At 33.9% G+C, this 15,980-nt stretch overlaps 1 pseudogene; it reads right to left on the bottom strand.

Annotated features, from left to right (window-relative positions):
* Positions 1 to 720: 720 nt before the first annotated feature.
* The window catches only part of LOC133296757 (lysine-specific demethylase JMJ14-like), a 30,714-nt pseudogene continuing 15,454 nt past the window's right edge, over positions 721 to 15,980 (bottom strand).

The raw sequence follows: 15,980 nt of genomic DNA on the forward strand, positions 1-15,980 counted from the left end.
CGTACTTTTTATAATTTGAAATATTTTTATTCAAATTCTTTTTAACTTATATTTTATTATATTTTTCTCAATTAAAAAATATCTATTCAATAAACAGTAATTCAGAATTCTAGACTTTTGTTAGGTACAAATGTCTAATATATCATTTGTCTTATAAGTAATGCACTACGTAAATATCTTGGGCATGGCTAATTTTGAATAATTATTATGGGAAATTTCTTTGTTAAAAAAAACCCAGGAAAGTTGTTTTGTATTTTTAGCAACATATTCTTTTGATATTAACGTTAATTTTACAGAATATTTATAAAAATATCTTAACTAAATACCAAGATAAAAAAATATTGATTATTTATTTACACAAATAATAGGTGTTTTTTTTTTTTTTTTTACATTTTGATATTAACGTTTAACTCTTTTGTTTCTGATTATCTTATAACTTGGAAAAAAACACTCATATCTTGTATCAAAATATATTTTATACCATTTCACTTTTATTTTAAAGTTTTTTCATATAAATCATTATCTTAAAAAATATTTTAAAAAACACATCTTTGATATTTCTACTGCGCTCTTATTCAACAAGTTGAGCAACAAAAAAGAAAGAAAACCCTTCCTCTTAGTTACCATCATTCATTCATTCATTCACACCCAACCTCTCTGTTCACAAATAATAAAACCCAAGAAACCTCTATTTCTTTCTTTCTAAAGCAAGAAACTCAACTACACAACCCAAACCCTCACTCTCTCTTTATTCTCTCTCTGATGGAAAACAACAATTCCCCTCGCTCCCTTCTCCTTATCCTCCTGATCTTCCTCACAATGCTCACAATCACCACAGCCACCACCACCGCCATCGATCTCCACTCCACTGCCTCCCCATCGCAGCCGTTCGGAGACACCTCTATTGGGAACTGCATGGAGCTCATGGTGGATTTCTGCGCGCTTTTTATGTTTTTCATTTTTAAACTTCATTGCCCACACCTCGATAGCAGGCAATTCTCCTCCTAATGCTTCAATCAATTTATTTACCTCGTTTATAGTATATCGAAGCAGAACAAATCTTTTGTCCGTTCCGCATGAGCAGAACAAATTTGTGTGCTTAAGACAAGAATATCTGTCAGGAGAGCAATCACAACCTACAGCAGATAGGTGCAAGTCATAGAAACAAAAGAAGCATTCTCTCTCCTTGTCCAAATCAAACCCACTGTCCATATTCAGCAACTTAAAAATGAGTTGGAAGACAGTTTAGCCTCTCTTCTTCCATCTTTACTCTTGTCTGTAAAAAATAAGGGTAACAAGAATTAGATATCTGCACGGTGACTAAAACTAATTAACAAACAAATTAGTTCCAAAACTTTATGGAGCTTTCAAAATTTGCAGATGTGGGTATAATATGATCAAAGAGGAGAGAATGAGAGAATCATTACCTTAACTGCCTTTGTAAGAACTCCATCTTTCCCACACACACTTCTCCAATTCAAATTTTTTGGAGTTTCCTTTCCAAAAAGAGCTAGTTGTGCAAGGGTTCGTACAGCTTCCTTTGCTGATCCAAATAACAGCTTGTCGTGTGACAATGATGTCTTACGGCATTGCAAACTGTAAAGCTCAACAGCATTCTGGCCATGCATTAACCAATACATATAATTTAATACCTAATTACTATAGCTTCCACTTTACATTCATACATATAAAGGGATCTTACACCAGACTGATTACACCTTCAACCGATCAAAAAGTTATCATGATTATAGTTTTCTTAACTTCCATAAGTGCGTTGAGCATTCGTAGCACTCTGCACCCATAGAATATATGTTTTGCATCAACAAAAATCTCATTGCATTCATGAATTCTCTATGTGGAAACAACAAAGTATCACTAAAGCAACCAATAACTCAAAATACTAGTCAAAAATTGAAAGCAATAAGGAAAGTACAAGTTGTAGCATTCTACCAGTTCATTGAGTAGATTTGGTTGTTCCTCAAATAAATCAGGCAAGTTCTTCCTCATTGAATCTTCAAAAACCGAAGCATGGCATCCAGGTACTCCATACCATACTTTTGGGTCACCCCAGTGCAGATAATTATGCGAATAAAGGTGATGATCCTCAACATGCTGTTCCAATGACAGTGTGTTATCTTTCGAGAAAATGTTAGTATTTGAAATGAAAGAAATGCAAAATTCAAGACCACGACATATTGTCATGAATCAACTATCCCAAAAACTTAAGTTGCGAAGACACATGAATGGTTTTATATTACATTTCTAACATGTCTCCTCACACAAAAACCATTTCGGGTTGAAGCATGGATAATTGACCGGCCCACCTACCTTGTACTAAATTTCATTTTTTAATAGAAGAATGGACTCAATAAGGATTGAATTCAAGACCACTTGGTTTTAAAGGATCTAATACTATATCATGAACCAATCATCCCCTCTATAATCTCGGTTACTTCTAGATATTTATTGTGTCATGTTCTTTCGTGACTGAAAGGTCATGGGTTCGAATCCAGGAAACAGCCTCTATACAATTATGCAAGGGTAAGACTGCGTACAAGAATTTCCTCCACCCCACACTCGCTAGTCGGGTTTAACGGGGAATTGTTTTTTTTTTAAACAACGAATGTTAAAAGTTTCAACCCAACTTTCATGAAACTTAACTTAAACTCATATAACACTCTACAAAGAGATACATACAAAGAATTGAGGCAAAATGAAAATTGGTAATATTCCATGTCAGTCTTAAACTTTTCCTTTGACATGGAAAAAAGTAATTCTAACCACTTACCCAGCAAAATGACGAAAAGCACATGCCAACATACAGCCATGGCACTAGAACTCCTGAGATGTCGCTTCCTTCAAAACTAAGTACAGAACCTGGCCGTCGCGGGAAGTTATTTAGATTCCATCCAGACAGGGCATACTGATCTGAATCACTCTTAGTTAAGGATGATGTCTTAGGAAAACCACTTCCAAGTGCTCCAGTTTCCAAGTCAGCTCCATAATACACCTACAATATCACAGAATCATATGTATACTATTGCAAAATTATGTGACAGTAAAGACCAACATAGTTGTCAAAAAGAGATGATTAATACCTCAACCTCATCAGTTGGTTGCTCAATTATTCGCCAGTATTCACCTTCAATTTCCACCTCAGAGGGCTCCCCTCTCTTTTGGTGGTTACAATCACTAAGTTTTCCATCTTCATTGGTATCTTTCAAACCAAAGTAGCATTCCTTTAAAAAATTAGCATATTGCTGAAAGTCTTTAAGCGTGAAGTCCAACCCTGATTGAAATCCAAATTTCTCATCAGATTCAGAAGCATTATTAGCTCCAGAAGCTGAATTGGCAAGACTCTGCATGCGCCTGTTTTGGAGTGCTTTCTACGTTTTCGTTTTTTTCCCCTACTTTTTTTCCTCATAGGTTCCCTATTTTGAAGTAAATCTAAATAGTGAGTACGGGTGGGAAATTATGCATTTTCCCATAGATCCTTCTCCTTAAGAGGGCAAGGTGGAACCCAGCAAGGTGGAGGGACAATCCTACATATGCCATAGGGTTCAGCATGGGGACGTATCTTTGCTATGTAACTGAGTGTATCTTCAAACTCCTAAATAAGAAGAGTAAAAATAAGAAACCAGATTTACTCAAAATACAATATGACTACCACAAAAGCAACAATATGAGGATGGTAATAATAACAAGTACTTCAACAGTCGGATAAAACACAGGGGCTTCATCAATAATAGGCCGACATGCTTCAACTGGATCCCATCTAGCTGATGTCTGCAACATGACAACAATAATCAACATACGAAAAAAGAATAGACAAAAATCAAATCTCTCTCTCTCTCGCCCCTATTTATATAATAGTTATTCACTAACTTTCAAAACATTCTTTTCTTCTATACTATAAGAAATTTGTTTAAAAAACTTAATTTAGTCATTGACTTCATCTGAGTATACCATTATGCTTTGAATAGGATGGGAATCAGATTATTCAAGTTAGACTCACCACATGGTCATCAAGATAAGTATTGATTGCTTGTTATTTTGAACACTCATACTAAAGAAGTTTATCTATTTTGAGAAACGAGGGAGGGGAGGGGAAGAGGGTCAGTAGAAAATACCTAGAAAAAATTAAAATACAGGTGTTCAAATGTTAATTCCATCAAAATTTCAAACAAGTGGTTCCTATTTGATCCGAATATTCATGGATCGTCAAAGCATTAAGCATACTCAACATGGCAGACCATACTACATACCTTTTTACTTCTCAGACTGCCAAAAGACTCAAGTGCATTGCTATTTTTTAGCTTGGGCCTAAAAGGATTATCCTGAAAAATATGTAAGAATGCTAAATTTGTTAAAATTAGCAGCCTCACTAAAAGTAATCATGGATATTACAATCCAAATATTGCCAATGGGTTTGGTACAAACAAAACAGTTTAATGTCAAAGAGATCAAGCTGTAGCAAATAGAAAATATGAATGCGATAAATGCACCAAAAGTACGCCCAACAACAAATTATATATGAATTTGAACACAAAAATCAAACTTTAAAATATAATAGATATAGTCATGCATTCATATTACAAAAACTCAAAATCATGAGTCAAATTCCAAAGTTCCTACTAAAAACAGAATAGTAACCCAATCACAGAATAAGTCCAATCTAATATCCTAAAATAAGTTATAAAATTTTGATGTCCTTTGTTTGCTTATACTGGTTGGGTATTAGTAGCTGATACCAGAAACAAGTCTTATATTTGACTGAAGTTGCAATGAGGACCTCTCTGATCACATAAGCTTCCTCAAAGAAAATGAAGATGTCCTTTCTGCAAGCTAAACCAAAAAAAAATGAAGATGGCCTCTGAAATTTCAACCAATTTGGAAAAAAGGTTAGTTCTCATGTATCAGAAATGGGAAGCGGTGGAAAAAGGAGGATACTAGCTACATAAAGTAGGTGTATGCTCAGATTACAGTTGTACTATGTATAGTATGTACTTTCTGTTATCAAATTTAAAAGGATTTAAATTTATGACTTTTAATATATGTTCAACCATCAGAATTGCACGTGATAGAACCAAGGTATTTGCCATTTGGCAATGGAACAAATGTCTGTTTCAGAGGCTGATGAAATTATCTGAGAGTACAATAGAGAAAAGGGGAAGAAGGGTCATGTTTTGTTTTTTGAAAAAGGGGTCATATTACATTCTGCTACAGACTACCATTGAATCTGCATCAAAGTACGTGCAGTTAACATATTCAATTCCAAAACTTCAAACCTTATAAGGACAACTGCTATGAATATATATTACAGAATATTGACAGCAGAATAAATAAAATTCCCTTAGTTGTTTACATGGAAAGCAATTCTTCATTTACCTACTCCAATCAATTTTCTACATACAACTTTAATGACCTTACCAAATGTTCTCATAAAGGCCGCTTAAACGAGGCCAGTTCAATAGCAGGAAAAAAACAAAAGACAAAATGCTTCATGATCTTTACCTGCGCAGGGTCTTATACGCATAACTTCTTATAAGATAATGATAGTTGTGAATTCAAGCTCAAGAGACCACGAAAAAAAAATCACAAACCTTGAGAAAGCAACCCAGTTGAAGAAGATGAAGGTTCTTGGGCTGCTTTGATAATGAACGAAAAGCCTTCCTTTCTAGATGAATGAAAAGTACCATGCTTCTGTAACAATGGCACATGTCAGAAACAGAGAAAAATGAATCAAATTACCAAATTAAAGCATAAGAGAGTACCTGGGGAAAAGAGTTGCGAAAGATGGTTTGGTGGAGTGTAGGAGAATTCTGCAGGGACGCCATTGTTGCAAAGAAAACGGAAGCACGATATGTAAGGAAGTGCAAGAAAAAATAGCGATGCGATGACTATAGTTTATGAAGAAACCGAGAAGGTGAACGAAGACGGAAGCACGACAAGTAATTCGTTTAAATTAGAAAAAAAATAGACGAAACAGTGTCGTTTAGGTGCACAGTAGATACATCTATCTAAAGTTACAGCAGAAATTTTATTCCCCAAAGAAATATATAAAATCTCTCAGATGTATATTTATCAATTTCTGAAGTTGGTAGAACATATATACAAACACAGTTAGTATTTTGAACAGTATACACATTCTTCATCAAGTCTTTATCATGCATAAAATTTAAGCAACAGAGATTGAAGTGCCAACATCTTTTGTGCCATAATGAATCCGTAAGAGAATTTGGTAGAGCATGCTCAAATTTTGGTCTCTAGTGAAAATATAACACCTCACAATTTTAAATCAAGTAATTAAAATGTTAAGTGAGCAATCAAGTGATGAATTAGTGAAAATCCTAAAGATTAGGCCAAAATACAAAGAAAGGGCAAAACGGTAATTAGCCAACACGCAACCCTCGGAAGATAAAAATTGAGTAGAAGGTCTCAGATGGTAAAAATAACCCTGAAATGGGTTCAGAATGAAAAATTGAGTGGATAGGCAAGTTTCAGAAAAATCAGTGAATAGTGTTTTTCGCGGGTAAAAATACCGCGTTACGATTGCACCGTAAAACGTGCCAGTTGAATTTTGAGCTCTAGGTTTCAAATATGAGTTAAAAATGGTCTAATGAGTTAGGAAATATGATTTCTTATAATATTCGATGAAATTAAGACAGTTTGGGGAAGCGTGCCAATGGCGCGCGTAATAGCTTAAAACAGTGTTTTCTCCGAACGAATGGAGGACTCTTAATTCATCTGATCAAGCCTAATTAAAGGGGAATAGTTAATGTTAAAAATTTGAGTTTCTAAATAGGTTGTGAATTTACGGACGTTTAGTGGAATCGGAGGAAAATTCGAATTAGTTTTAAATCGCGTGAGGTGGCGGTGGGACCCACCCCACTTGAGTGACTTAAGCCACATGTGCTTGGCACTATTCATGCATCACTTTCCTCCCTTCTTCTTCATGAAACCCGCAGCCCCCTCCCCCGAAAACCCCATTTGCATTCAAATTTTCTTTTCACCATAACTTGATCATTTCTTAACCAAATCAAGTGATTTTTGTGTTGAAATTTGTTGGAAACAACCTTCTAAACACATTGGTACCACTCTTGAGCCTTGAAACCGTGTATTTGGGGAGATATTGGCCATTTACAGCCACGAAATTTTGGAAAAAAAATGGTTGTCCATGGAGCTTTTTGATCTTCCATTGCTTGGAGAAGTCTTGGGTTAGCTTCTAGCCTTTGTTGTGAGTATGTTTTCATCCCATTTACATGGTTTAATTGTGATTGAATTTTTGGAAACCTAAAGCTTGATTTGATGATGTGTTGTGTTAGAGAGCTCAATTTGAAAATGTGTATTAGATGATAATGCCTTAAGATGATGTAGTAATGCTAGAAATGCAATGAAAATTTTAAGTGAAATGTGATGATTTTTAACTTAGAAAAATTGATGATCATGATTTTGGAATTTGTGAATTTTGGTGTTGAGACTTGTTTGATGAATGGTGGCATGATGGTATGATGATATAATAGGTTGTGATGGTTGGAATGATTAAAGTTGTATGAAAATTCCTTGGAATGCCATACGGTAAAATTCGATTCTTTGAGGAAAGATTGAGGAATTGATGTTGAAAAATGATTTGGATGATGATTTGTGTAGTTATATGGTGCTTAGATGGGTTGTGTTGTGCTTGGAGAGTGTTTGAATCAATGGAAAAAAATGAATTGTGTTAGAGACCTAAATGAGCCCAGAATGAAATATTTCGCAAAACGATGCGTAAATGTCGAAAAACGGAAAAACGACGATTGAACTAGCCTCTAAACAACCTAAGGGAGTGTTATAAAATGAGAAAGAAAATTTAGGAAAATAAATCTCAAATTTACACCTACATGGCCGAACCTCCAAGGGGAAAAGGGGTGATTTGGCGATTTTCGCGTTTTGATGTAATTCGACGCGAAAATGACGAACCGGCACTTGAACTGGCCTATTGACAACCTAATGAGACGTAACAAAATGAGAAAGAAAATTTAGAAAAATAAATCTCACATTTACACTACAATGGCTGAACCATCAAGGGAGGATGGGGAGGATTTTGTGATTTTGCGTTTTGATACTATTTGACGAGTACTGATGGATGTACGTTATTGTATAGGTTGCCGTACGTCGACCTGAATCCCGAATCTTGAATCAGTGAGTTGCCCTTGGTCCGGGACCAAGTGGATTGAGGTAAGAAATTGGTTCATTGCATGTGTAATTATAAATTAACATGTATTGGTTGAACTGAGAGTGATTGGGAATGTCCTCTGTGTAGGCATTCCGCTGTGTACCGAGTTGAGGGATAAGCTGCTGCGGAGCTTGTGGAAGCACGATTTAAGGTAACCTCTTGGTACTGGGGCTTGTTCCCCTTTTCTGTTCCAGCTTGCCAGTTGATGGCAACGCTAGGAAGTGTGTATGAATAGTATAGAACACATGAGCATGCATGCATTATTGCAATGGGTACTTAGGTACCGAGTCTCTGGCCAATAGACAGTTTTATTAGCCTTCAGGCATTTTCGGACTTCCGCTTGATAGGTCTCCAGGAGGGAGTTCCAGTTGACTGCGTGTCATGGTGTGTGATCCGGGTAGGAGCACACTAGGAATGTCTTTGGCGTTTTGGTTGGTTTGGGCATCATGGTTGTGGTTTCTGTGAACACACCTTGGATGATACCCATAGGCTTATATATGCCGAGGGCGTACGTGGAATTGGGGTTACCATCCCGTATCGTCGTATTTTGTTTTCTTTATATTCCCCATTCTCTAAATCCCTTGCTATATCCCGTTTTCAAAGTGGTTGTTGTATTCTATTGATATGCATCGAAGTGAACCATTGGGTGGAGTTTTCTCCAGAACCTCTTGGTTACTGAGATATATTCGTATATCTCACCCCGTCTCGGGGCATTTATTTCAGGAGGTAGCAGTGGAGCAGGAGCCTCGGGCAAGAGGCCCGCAGAGTGAGCGGTGGAGCGCTTCTTATTTAGCATTTTGTTGGCCGTGTGGCCTAGCCTAGACTTAGGGCATGAACATGTCATTTGTATTTATTAGTAGCTTCATTAGCATCTTGTTCATGCCATTTTGCCTAAGTCTAGTAGTGATGTATTTGGTTATGTTGTCTTTTAAATTAAGTTGAAATTTTAGAAGAATGTAATTTAAAGTTTTAGTTTCAAGTTGTAATTTGTAAAGCCATATTGTAATAGTATTGATGCATGTCTAATTATGATGGAAGGGCCTTAGGCCTATTTTAGGTTATGATAATATGTATGATGGAAATATGCATGAAAAAGGTGTTAGTGATTGCAACTACTTAAGAATGATTAATATGGACTCTATGTTTAATAACTATAAACTGGATTGGGTTGTAAGTGCCCCAAGGCGTTGTTGGTCCTTGTGTGTGCCACCCATTGGATTATTATTGTATTATCATATGTTTATTAGGTACATTTGAGGTTTAAATGATCTTTTACAAATTTGGGATTATTGGAAAAACAAAGGAAACTCTGGCGAATTTTCTGTAGAATTGGCAGATTTTAGGCGAACTTCGGGAGAGCATATCTCCCTCCATAGAGGTCTCCTAGGGACGTGCCATACGCCATTTTGAAGGTTGAGATGTCCTCTACCTTGTGTCAAAATTTGAGGAAATTCTGGGTTGATCTTCGGCCTGAAAAAAATAGAGAAACACCGACTGCCCATGTGCCCCTGCACCTGAGGCAGATTCTGGACCGGATTTGGGAAATTAATTCCCGCTTCTTTTCTCCGTCAAATTAAGCGTGTGATATATAAAAATAAAGCTTGAGATGTCTAGTTTGTAGGATAAAAATTTGAGAGCAAATGGTTGAGTCGATTGAGTGCAGTAATTCGAGCAATGTGAGTGGTTTGGAGCTGTTTTTGGGGTTGTTTGGGCTAATTGCTTATCCAACTTCAAACGGCGATAACCGGAGCAAATGAGCTCCGAATTGAGCGTATGATAACTTGTTAAAAAGGGAATTAAGTAATTCAAAAATATAATCTTAGAAGAAGGGTTGGTTGCGATCGGTTTGGTCGCAGAAAAATTTAGAGTGAAACATGTTCGAATTGGTAAAAACGTTAAGTTGGAAATTGGCTAAGTGAGTTTATGGGAACTCCTTGGTCACTTATAATAAATGATGTAAGTTATAAAAATGGTTTAAGTAAGTCTTCCGCAAGAGTTTTTTTTTTTACATTTTGATATTAACGTTTAACTCTTTTGTTTCTGATTATCTTATAACTTGGAAAAAAACACTCATATCTTGTATCAAAATATATTTTATACCATTTCACATTTATTTTAACGTTTTTTCATATAAATCATTATCTTAAAAAATATTTTAAAAAACACATCTTTGATATTTCTACTGCGCTCTTATTCAACAAGTTGAGCAACAAAAAAGAAAGAAAACCCTTCCTCTTAGTTACCATCATTCATTCATTCATTCACACCCAACCTCTCTGTTCACAAATAATAAAACCCAAGAAACCTCTATTTCTTTCTTTCTAAAGCAAGAAACTCAACTACACTACCCAACCTCTCTGTACAGACAAAAAAAAAATTCTATTTTTTCTCTCTCTAAAATTCCTCCATATTAATTGTTTCTTTCTGAGATTCTTGCACGGTAATAATCTGTTGGTAATAAATGCTCGGTTCCGCTGGAATTTGAAGTGTGGTAATAATACCTTGTTCCAATATTTTTAGAAGACTTGATTACATAACCGAACCCAGCTTGAATTTTTTGTGTTCAGAGGTGATAGGGTTCGATTTTAGTTCAAACATAAAATTAACAGAAGGACTTAAGATTTTATGATGAAGTAAGACAGCTAATGGACTTAACTCTAAGTATATGCTCTAGCCCAAAACAATTTTATATGTTAAACAAATGTTTCTATCTCTGGACACCTGATTAAACCGAGTTATGAGCCAAATGTGGATGTGTGATATCCTCCGTTGTTTTGATTTCAGAACTAATGGACTGAATGTCAGAAGTCCCGCATAGCTATGGCATCTATGGCATTATCCTATTGAATATTACTAGTAGTACACCCTAGATAAACTGTGTTTGTGTCTTTATGTAATTGTAATATTATTGAAAACAAAGCTATAGGATCAGCTTATGTATTGAACCATTATGAGTAATAATTGAAATGTGTTTCTCTCTGTCTCATCACTAAATCCCTAGTTTTTCAAATATGATTGTGAAATAAGTATAACCTTAAAATGTACTTACTCAGTGAGTTGAGGAAATCTATACCAAGCTCAATAAGATCATAATTTAAAATTTTATTATCAAGCTAGTTTTGGACTAATAGTCTAAGCACTTGGAAGCTAATTAGACGAAAGTTGAAGAAGGCAATGAATGCGAATCTTGTGATGTTTTAATTTTGGTAACTCGAAGTATTTTATTTGAAACTCTTCCTATGTTGTGCTTTGTTGCAAAATTTTACATAGCTCATCTCAAGCATGGATAAAAGAGGAGAGTTGTTGCAAAAACATTATATTCATTGCATAAATCGTATGTGTAAAATTTCTGTTTGTTTTTTAAGATTGACAGTTCTCTGTAATTTGTCTTATGCTCCATTGGATTAATTATTCAAACTGATGGATATAAATGCTTGTGGTGTCTCTATGATTGATGCTTTTCTCTTTGGTGACCAGAATTGGATTGGTTTTAGCATAACCAGTTCCAAAAGAACCCTGATTAAGCTTTTATCGTTGAGCTGCTGTTAGTGCAAGGGAAAAATTGAAAGCTCGACAGATGCAGGTTCAGCTCGAATAAGTGTAGTAATAACTTGTTGCAATATTTTAAACACTTGCTTATATAATCATACCGAGCTTGAATATTTGGGGTTCAAGATCGATACGTTTAATTTGAGTTCAATTAGTTATGTAGAATATTTTACAAGTATAAACAAATAGTTTAAGTTACATAATTTGATTTTAAAACTTATAAGATATATAGTTGTGTTAAAAACTTGGTACAGGAAGTTTTGCGGCCTAGTCCTGCACAACTTGAATCTAACTAATTGAATAATTGATGAACCGATATATATATAAAAAAGAAAAAGAAAATATATAGTTGCAAATTTGAACTCGAGCTGGCTTCAATACTAACTGTGCTATGGAGGGGAGGGACTTTTTTTTCGGTAGAGTGGAGGGGAGGGACTTAAATTTCATTCCTGAGTGTCCTTTTGCTATTAAAACCAATTACTAATATTGGTCATATAATATTCTCGTGGTATTGTTGGTATATATTTCCCCCTTAAATTTATTAAAAAGTAATGTTATTTGAATTAATTTAAAAGATATAAAATTATAAAATATATTAAAAAATATAGAAGAAGTAAAATGACATTATTTTAGAGTATAGAAAAAATATATAATATTTTAGAAATTTCATTTTCCTCTTGCAACATGAATTTTACTAAAATATATTGCATGATTTTTTCCAATGTCGTTTTGGGGTTGTAGTTAATAACTTCATCTCATATTTGAAGAGAAATGTTAATTCCTTAAACAATACAAAGTTGACTTTTTTCCAGTAAAATGATTTAGTTTTTCAATCAACCTAAAAATATATTGGGTTATATTTATCTTATGTTGCATAAGATAAATAAGTTTCCTACACACATAAAGTAGAGGTGGGTCCCACATCTATTTTTTCTCTCTACTCTTACATGTGAGTCTCACTTGTAATTTTATTTATATAACATGAGATAATCATTTTCTTACAACATAAGAAAACATAACCCAAATATATATTTGATGTCTATTAAATTAACAATATATAAAGATTAAATAAATAAGATATAGTAATTGAATTAGGATTTGAAAATTGGATAAAAAATAGATTTAAACATGATAAAATTGATTTTGTTTTCTAGTCAATCTCTAATAAATTTGATGCTTAGCTTACATTGTATAAAAAATGGTAAATAGAAGTATCATGTTGTACAAAAATTGTACAAACAAAGGATATATCTTGCTAAAGTTAGCAAGTTAATGATATTTTTGAACTTCAAGTTCAATTATGCTTGTATGTGGACCTAAATAATTTATTTGGTTTTTTTTTTCGTTCAAAATAATTTTTCGAGATTCATTAAACTTCTGGTTTTCTCCCCCTAATGACGGAAGATGTCCTTCATTAAATATTTAAGTGGACATAGTTGGCTAATTTAATCTATACCCCACAAGAGAATGGATTCGAACCTCGTTTACAAATGTAAGGACTTTGTTTGTAGGCGATATATAATCTCTCCAAGAAATTCTCAAAGAGGTTGGGGGTCTTCTCGAATCCTAATGAGATACCGATATCTACTCTCACTTAAACTTTTTCATTTAAAAAAAAAAAAAAGTCGTGGATACTATTGTGATTATCTGAATTCAGAGGCGAGTATCTTTTGCCAAAAAGATATATATGAGTAAATGATGTGATTGAAAAAGTAGGCCTTCCAATTTCAGGAGGAGAGATACTCTCACTACCAAAATTTTCTATTACCAACTTACTACATATCCAATAACCATTAGATTAATATTTTCTCTCTCTTCAAAAACTTTTTAACATTCTCTCTCTTTAATCCAATTGTGATGTAATGGGTAATAAGTTAGTAGTGAAATTTTTTTATAGTTAGAATATCCTCACTCCAATTTGAGATAATAACATGACTTAATTAGTTGACAATGCATGCATGGCGGGAAATATAAACAGAAAATGAAAAGAAAACACCAAATAAATAATAAAACCCAAGAAATCCTCCACCTTCTTCATTCTTTCTTTCTAAAGCAAGAAACTCAACAACACAAACCAAACCCTCTCTTTCTCTAACCTCTCTCTCTCTCTCTCTCTCTCTCTCTCTCTCTCTCTGTGATGGAAAACATCAATTCCACTCGCCTCCTTCTCCTTCTCATCTTCTCCCTCACAATGCTCACAATCACCGCCACCGCCAACCCAGCACCACCACCACCAATGCCGCCAGCAACAACGCAACAACTGAATAACATAATCGATGGTGCGCCGCTGAATAACAAAGCTATCCTCCCCTCTCCCTCTTCCTCGACGACGGCGTTCATGCCTCATGGCGGAGACACAGTACTGGGGTGGAGCACTTCCAACGGCAACTGCACTTGCCTCAAGGTGGCACTCTTCATCTTCTTCGTATGTTTCGCTTTTCAAGATCTCTTCTTTGTAGAGCGTCGTCCAACTCCCTTAACGCTTCCTGAGATTAGCGATATCTTGATTTGGTGTTTCTTGAAAGCCTTCTGTTGCTTTATCATATATTGTTTGTTCAAGTGACCCACACCTGATCAGTCTTTTAGTTCTGCTATTATATTCTGCATGCACTCTCATTCTTTTTACAATGGAACACCAATAGAATAGAATAATAGAATAGCAATGAATTTTGGTTTCTTTTTCTTTTTCAATATTGAACAAATGATGTGTATAGAAAATTGAAGGAGCCAAGATTTTACAATGTGATGATTTTTTTCTTTTTCTTTTTTATGTTTCTGCTTTCATATATTTTGTCTCTAGCTCTTTAAATTTTCTCCAGCCTCAATTCTTTTAGGCACAGATTAATTATTTCTTATTTAAGATTAATTCTTGCATGGTAATAATCTGTTCATTTCGAGAATATACGGAACCTCCTTTTCACGTGGAGCAGCCAAACTTTTAACATTAAATTAAACAGCAAGTTTTTTGTGGGAAATTATTTTATAATTTTTTTTTGTTTATAATATTTTATTAAATAATTCTTTAAAGTAATGCATTATTTGAACAAAATTTGAACAAAATTCATTCGTATTAATTTATTTGTTTTCGAAAAACACTTCTAGACAAAAAAGTTGTTCTTTCAAATCTTTACTAAGTCGTAAATTTTTGCATATCAATGAAACTGATCAAGCTTGATCTTTAATTTATCCAATTTTCAAATGATCTGAAACAAAAGCTCGACGACTTTTTTTATAAACGATGAAACTTAATTTTGACTTATTTTTATATTTTGCGCTGTATGCTTAGTAAGAAATTAAACTTTTAACATATTACTTCAATCTTACGAACTAAAGGTTGGTGCTGATACAATTCCAATTTCTTTTAGTATGTTGAATAAAAAAGTGAATTTTTATTTTATTTTATGTCTTTAAAAATGAATTCATTGATTAATGTTAAATGATATACACTGAGATACAGGACAAGGAAAACAACATAGAACAGCTATTTTGTATGTTGTTTAGTAGTTGATGGACAATACAAACAATTTTGTATTGTACTTGTATATTACTTGATATGTGTATTGGACAAAATAATACAAAATTTACTATATATGATACCATTTGTGTTGTGCTTGTTTGCACTAAAAATGCATTTGACAAGATTTTGATATTTTTTATTATTTTAATATTTATTTAATCATTTAATTATGAATAAAAAATAAAATTTAATTATAATCAACTAAGCATTAATCATATACTTAATTTATCTAATTAATGATATTTAATAATGCGGTGAAGGGTTTCAAAAATATGATGCATATCTTAGTTCAATTCATATGGCTCAATTTAGCAATAGGTTTATTCAATTTTAATAGTTAGGACCCTTTTTGTAAGATGTGGAGATACATCATCCATGCAAGAAGATAATAAAATGTGCATTCTTCATCCATTATAACAATGTAGAAAACAAATAAGTACATTGTACTAAAGAAAAGGTAAACACTACTTGAAAAAGGGTATGCTAATATATTATAGAATTGTAAATAATGTGTACAAAGGGTTCTCTATTTATAGAGAATATTTGACCTACTTTTTTGGCCCAATACAACAAAGGGCTTGGCCCAATACAACAATAAATGACTAAATAAAAACTAAATAATCAATATTATTTACAACACTCCCCCTCAAGCTGAGGAATAGGTATTTATCATTCCCAGCTTGCTAGTAAGTTCTTGAA

The sequence above is a fragment of the Gastrolobium bilobum genome, unplaced genomic scaffold (assembly GCF_033153095.1).
Source record: "Gastrolobium bilobum isolate Gb01-03AN ecotype WA unplaced genomic scaffold, APGP_CSIRO_Gbil_v1 utg57764, whole genome shotgun sequence".
Lineage (NCBI taxonomy): Eukaryota > Viridiplantae > Streptophyta > Magnoliopsida > Fabales > Fabaceae > Gastrolobium > Gastrolobium bilobum.